Source organism: Equus przewalskii, chromosome 22, assembly GCF_037783145.1.
Source record: "Equus przewalskii isolate Varuska chromosome 22, EquPr2, whole genome shotgun sequence".
In the NCBI taxonomy this organism is placed as follows: Eukaryota; Metazoa; Chordata; class Mammalia; order Perissodactyla; family Equidae; genus Equus; species Equus przewalskii.
Genome location: NC_091852.1, coordinates 37,041,397 through 37,048,140, shown reverse-complemented (window position 1 = coordinate 37,048,140; position 6,744 = coordinate 37,041,397). Strand labels below are relative to the sequence as shown.

Below are 6,744 nucleotides of genomic sequence, written 5' to 3'. Positions count from 1 at the left end.
CCCTTCAGACTCCAAATACACCTGTGGCCTGATAGAGACTATTGAGGAGGAGGAGGGGAAGGAATTATCTTCTTCCTCCCACTCTTACCCCACAGAAACAATCAGCGACAGGGAACAAAGAGAGCCACATGCCTTCTTGTTCTAAGACCTGGGAGACGGGCGCCAGGTCGGGGAGAGGGGGCACCTTGGGAACTGTCTGCGTCACAGGAGCAGTATGACAGAAGCCAGGCGGTCCACTGACAGGGAGCAACTCTAACACACTGACCAGTGGACTTCTAGGCCCAGCTTCTAAGTATTCTTCCTCTCCTTTGGCACCTACTTAATGCTTGACCAAGGGAATAGGGAGGCTAGATAACAAAGTGGCATTTATTGAGTGCCTACAATGCATTAGGTACGGTACTAGATACTTCTACACTGAAATTTCAGTTAATCTTCATGGCCATCTGTATTAGTCAAGGTTCTCCAGAGACGCAGAATATATGGTCGTATATATGATTTATTATAAGGAATTGGTTCACACAATTATGGAAGCTGGCAAGTCCAAAATCTCCAGGGTAGAGTGGTGCCTGGAGGCCCAAGAAAGCTGATGTTCCAGTTCAGCTCCAAAGGCCAACTGCTCTAGAACCAGGAAGAGCCAGTGTAGCAGGTGAAAGTCCAAAGGCGGTCTGCCGGAGAATTCTTTCCTGCTCACAGGAGGCTGGCGTTTTTGTTCTCCTCAGGCCTTCAACTGATTGGATGAGGCCCACCCACATTTTGGAGGGGAATCTGCTTCACTCAAAGCTTACCGATTTAAATGTTAATCTCATCCAAAACCCCCTTACAGAAACAGCCAGAATAATGCTCCACCAAATATCTGGGTACTCCCTGGCCCAGCCAAGTTGACACATAAAATTAACCATCACACCCTCTGAAAGGTAGATATTGCCCTCATTCTGCATATGAGGAAACTGAGGCTCAGATGAGTTAAGTGACATACCCAGTGAAGTAGCTGGTTGGAGTCAGGCTGCAATAAACCCTAGTCTGTCTGACTCCAGAAAGTTGGGGGTGGGGTGAGTATGTTGAACCTCGCCTGGAGAGACAGCCCAGTCCTCCCCCACCTATCTTCATAATCCTCAAACTAGTACCCACCCAACTAGCACCATTTGAGCCCCTGAAGTAAGCCGTGCAGTAAGCACTCAGGAAACTAAAATTCACCTCGGCGACAAAATGAAAAAGCTGCAAACATGTGTCAGGTCTTAATTTCTCTCAGGTAGGGGTGCTCAGACGGCTGAGTGGCTCCCCTGAGTCACACCAGAAGTGGGTGGCAGTGCCAGAACCAGGACCCAGGTCTGTCCACCTCTCCTGCTGCGAGAACCTCTCCTTTCTCAGATGACCACGGAGAAGATTCAGCACTCAGACGGTAGGACTAGCACTTACGTCCAACAATTTTCTTTTCTGAGCGGGATTGCCTGCTGAGGTCCACTATGGCAAGAGAGTAGGTATTCCAAAAGCCTCTTCTTTGAGCAGGATGTAGACAGGAAGTATTCCCTTAGGACAAAAAGCCGACGAACACAGGAAAGTCATGTGGCTCATGTCCCGGGGCCCCATCCTGCTTCCCGCACGCATTCCCGGTACATCAACCCGGTGCCTCTGGTATGGCTCTGAATCCGAGATCCACCCCCTCAGGAAGCCGACTTCCTCCTCCCCCTCCAACCCCCATATGTGTCCGCAGACCTGTGACATCTGCCTGCCTTCCGCCTGGAGGTGGGCTGCAGGACCACTGGTGACACCTAGTGGCCAAGACGGTGGCAGCAGCCAAAGAGCCAGGATTCTTGGTTCTCTCCTGGAGGTGACAGTAATGACCACTGACCTTGGACGAAGACAGCCCCCAAGGAGTCCATCAGATTCCCCAGGAGGCAGAACCCCTGCACGAGAGAAGAAAGAGAGGCGGGATAAGGGCTCAGAGTCAAGTGGCTTGAAAAGTAAAAGGAATGTGATATCGTTTGTCCCCCTAAGCTGGTTAAGGAGCACATACGTTAAAAAGCACAAAAAGGCGGGTAGCCTTTTGCTGATTCTGGTCCCTGGAAAAGGGCCAGTGAAGACACCCAGGGTCAGACCGTCTCCCACCCCTCCTCCGTCCATCTGCACTGTCTACTGTCCACCGTGCTTGGTAGCCACTAGTCATATGTGGCTATTTAAATAGAATTAATTAAAAGTAAATTAAGGGGCCAGCCCAGTGGCACAGCAGTTAAGTTCACACATTCCACTTCAGCTGCCTGGGGTTTGCTGATTTGGATCCGAGGTGTGGACAGGGCACCGCCTGGCAAGCCATGATGTGGTAGGCGTCCCACATATAAAGTAGAGGAAGATGGGCTTGGACGTTAGCTTAGGGCCAGTCTTCCTCAGCAAAAAAGAGGAGGATTGGTGACAGATGTTAGCTCAGGGCTAATCTTCCTCAAAAAAAAATTAAAATTAAAATAAATTAAAAATAAATTTTTTAAAAAAGTAAAAAGTCAATTCTTCAGTTGTACCAGCCCCATTTCAAGTGCTCAACAGCCAAATGTGTGCTGGCTAACATGCCAGACAGTGCAGATTATAAAACATCTCCACCCTCACAGACAGTAATAATGGCTAAATGGTGGTCTATGGGCTAGGAAGTTTTTGTCCAAGTGTCTTTTACCTTTTTTTTCATCAAAGTTTTCTTTGGGAAGAAGGAAAGGCAGAAACCGTATACTTCACTAGCCGGGAAGCACAGACCGACAGAGAAGGAACTGACAGAAATCTGGCTTGAGCTGGGTATTTTCCAGATGCCACGTTACTGTGTCTCTCCCTGGAACGTGAGCCACGTAGGCGTGAGTGTTTCAGTTTCCATTTGTCCCTGGAAGTTAAGACAAGGCGTTCTCTCCCTTCTTGATTTCTCTTCTAGAGAAATAACTTTTTCCTCAAATGTATGACAAAGAAAGGATGCTTGGTGAAAATATTTGGGGTCCTCTGGTTTGGGATGAGGGAAGGCTTTTTTGGGACACAGACTAGCCAGGCTCTAAAGCGAAAAAGAAGTCCTGAACCAAGGGCCATTGGACTGGCCACTGATATCCAACCATCCTTTGTGTCTCTTGGTACCTCATTTACTCACTCATTCAACCAACTTTTACCAAGCGCCCATGACCTGCCAGGCATTATGCTAAGCTCTGGGGATACAGCCATGAGCTGAGCCTAGACCTTCTGTGATGGAGCCTACACAGAAGGGGGTGCCCCACAATATGAATAATGGTGCCACATCAGTACAATGGATCCAGTTTAGTCATTCAAGATATTACAACAGCTGCTTCGTTTTGAATTCCATAAGCCCACCCCTCTTCTGTGCCAGGCATGGAGCTCTCTGTTCACCATAGATTAATTCCTCCTCACGGCAGCCTTGTGAGGTCTCCAGTATTGTTATTCTCACCTTCCGTATGTGCAAACACACTCAGAGAAGGAGAGCAAGTTGCTCAAAGTCATACTACTGGTTCAGGAATGAGCCGGTGTTCAAACTCTGGTTTCACTAATTCCGTTTAGCAGGAAAAAAGGATATGTTGTCAAGAGACCTGAGTTCCAGGGTCAGTTCTGTTGCCATGTAGCTATGTGGCTTTCGGGCTAATCCAAAATCTTTCCGGGCTCATTTCTTCCTCTGTAAAACAAAGATGTGATACTGGAGAATCTTGAAGATCCCTTCCAGTTCTAATATTCAGTGATTCCAGAATGTCAGCAAGGACCTGTAGCTCTGCAGACAGAAGTGCACAAGATAGAGACTCTTGTCCAGGTGTAAAGACAGTTGGATACAGTGTGACATGCCTCATGGTAGGAAAATAGAAGTTGCAATGGAAACACAAAGGATGAGCACATCCTTCCGGAGTGGTAGGGGGGACCACTGGCAGAGGAGTTATCAGGGAAAGCTTCCTGGAGGAGGTGATGGGTGAACAGAGTCCTGAAGGATGAGTAGAAATAAGGGTGTTGAAAATGTGGAGAAGGGAGAAGATACTCTGGGCAAAGGGAATAGAAGCGCTGGAGCCCAGAGGGAGGATGTCCACTGTGGGTAGTGTGCAGTTGAAAAGAAGGTGGGAAGGGGACCTAGAGAGGGGCCCCAGGATGGAGTTCATAACCTGCTCAGAAGCATTCACTTGACTTAGCGGGTTTGGGGCTGTCCCTAAACCATGCTTCAGAGGGGAGGACAGCCAAAATTGCTTCTCAGCGTCAACATCAGCAAGGTTGCTTGTCACCAGCTTGAGGTGTGATCCTCTGAAGGCCATGAATAGTCACCCTCTGCCTTTCCACACAGCCCTTTGTAGCTTACAGAGCAATTCCACCCACCCAGACCCACAAAGCTGGGAAGGGGCTGGACCAGGATTCTGCAAGTTCAAGTCAGAGCCCCAGCCTCTACTCCACAGCCAGCTTGCCAAATCCAGGTGTCGGCTGGCTGATCGTCCTGAGAAGAGCTAAAAGCTAGAGAGTTTCTATGGGGGCTGGCTTTGAAAGGAATTGGAGGGGCCGTTCTGGACTCCAAGAAGTCTGGAATCAAAAAACTTCTCTGGCGAGCGTTCCTCCTCCACGTTCCTCCGGATGAGGTGGGTTTCAGAACCCCTCTGTGGTTCTCAGGATGGCGCATCCTGCTGGGCTTATCAGAATTTCCTGCAGGGCTTTTTCGCTTTACAGAGCCTATCAGATTTTGTACCCCCTACCTCGTCCCACGGTCTTTCTCCTCCACATGCTCACATGCTTCCCCCCAACCCCGTTAAAGGATCTCAGCCTCCGTGGGCCTCTGTGACCAGCGGGCGTAATAGGAGGCAACTGTGATGAGAAGCATGGCCTGGATCGTCAGGGGAGCACCACCACGGTACCCACCTCAGGTCGTGGTGAGGAGTCTATAAACTAAGGCTTGGAAAGGACTTAAAACACAGCTGTGCCTGGATGCCTGGAACACACATGGATTTTTGCTATTTTTAAGGAAAAGAGAAGATTTGACTACCTAAAACTTTCAAACATTTGCATGTTAAACACCAATAAGCAGTAAATACGATATCCAAAGGGCTCACTTCCGTACCCAAAGCTTTCTCAACTCAATGAGAAAAACACGCAAGTCCCACAGTTGACCGTTAAAGAAGAGACAATTAGTGAACCTACTCGCTGAGGGTGTGTGGATGCTCTCGTCCCGACCTCACAAAGCCAATGAAGTGTGTACATGATTAGACCCAGATCGTGAACAGCGACCACCACAACAGGCTCGAGATGCTTGCGTTCTCCAGCAACGTTTCTACCTTACAGCACAGTCCATAACGCACAATTTTTCTTATGTTACAATGAAAGATTTATGTCTTGCTCTTCATTTTCTTGATCCGTGGCATAATTCCTTCAACTCTGGCTAAGGTGGCTGGAAGGAGCTATTTTCAATCTTGCAGAACCAGAAAAATGAAATTTCATATGTTCTGTTGTCTTTGATGATGTTTACAGATTTCTGCCTAAGGCGAAGTGATATACAGCCCAGAAGTGCAAAGGGGAAAAGACTCCTGAGGTCACTGGTTATGAATTCACGTGCTTCCCTTCCCTTTACGATGAAGCCACAGGCTCCCTCGTCAGCACCGAGACCTCAGGGAACTCAGGACAATGAAGGGCTTGCATCTGCCTTCCCCGGATTATGGCCCATTCTAGAGAAATGGAACAAGTTTCCCAGCTCGGTGTCTTAGAGTCGCACACAGTTGCTCCCAGGCACAACCTGGGGAATTCATCGGTTCTGTGTTTTTCAAATTATGCTCCTTGGGAGTCACCCCAAGGCAGTTTGGAGAAGGAACCGAAATTATTTTGTATATTGGTTTCCATCTGAAAAACAATTTCTGCTGCTAAAAGAAGTTTGAAAACTGCTGAGCTAGTCCAGCAAAATAAAGAATTAAAGAAAATAAAAAGAAGCTGAAAGAGGAGAGCTGAAACCGTGACCCAGGTCTCCTGGCCTCAGTGCTGTTTCTCCACCCTCCTGGCATACCCTTAAGTCCCCACATCCAGGAAATGAGGGTTGTTTGGCTGGTCCAACCCCAGCTTTGAATAATCAAAACACTGACCAGTGTGCTGAGCCCCTCCCGCCTGCCAGGCACCTGCTAAGGGTGTAAGCAGGCAGGATGTTCAGTTCAGGTGAGCCAAAAGACTGAAATAACAGTTGATTCCACAAGAGAAAAGTTTATTTCTCTACAATGTGGGCAGTTTAGAGTTGGTATGGCAGTTCCACAAAATATTTAGGAATCTGGGCTCCTTCCAATCTGTGGAAGCAAATGATCAATAACCATTCCATAGATAAGAGAGACAAGGTGATGTTCGCTTGAGCCGGGCTGAGGACTATACTCCAGGAAAGTGGCCTCCACAAAGGAAGAAAGTGTTCCCAAGAAGTGAGGTGAACAGCGTGGTTACATACTGTTTCAGAACATACATCAAACCCGACAGGAATCCTTTTTTTTCTTTTGCTGTGGTCACAAGATGTTTTGTGTATACAGCAGGTCAATCTGACCCTGGTTTCTGGGAAGGAATGCTTATCTTCAAAGAAATGCTGATATGGGAGGGAGGTATGCCTCCCTATCTTTAAAGGCGGCATTCTTTGCTTTAGGATACTGCTTAATGTTTAAAGCAGAAGTACAATGCACACTCGACTTGCCATAAGTCAGGCCATTCTGGAAAAACAAGTTCAGGCCAAATCAATTTTAAATCAAAATGGCTTCCTCATATACTTCAATATATGAACTTTCCTTG

The 6,744-nt window shown here is 47.8% G+C and overlaps 1 long non-coding RNA gene across 1 annotated transcript; it reads right to left on the bottom strand.

Annotated features, from left to right (window-relative positions):
* Positions 1-478: 478 nt before the first annotated feature.
* On the bottom strand, positions 479-2,857 carry LOC139078415 (uncharacterized). The gene is made up of 3 exons (XR_011531347.1): positions 2,660-2,857; positions 1,714-1,904; positions 479-1,527 (listed from the first exon to the last, which is right to left on the bottom strand). It is a non-coding gene; the product is annotated as an uncharacterized lncRNA (long non-coding RNA).
* Positions 2,858-6,744: the final 3,887 nt, after the last annotated feature.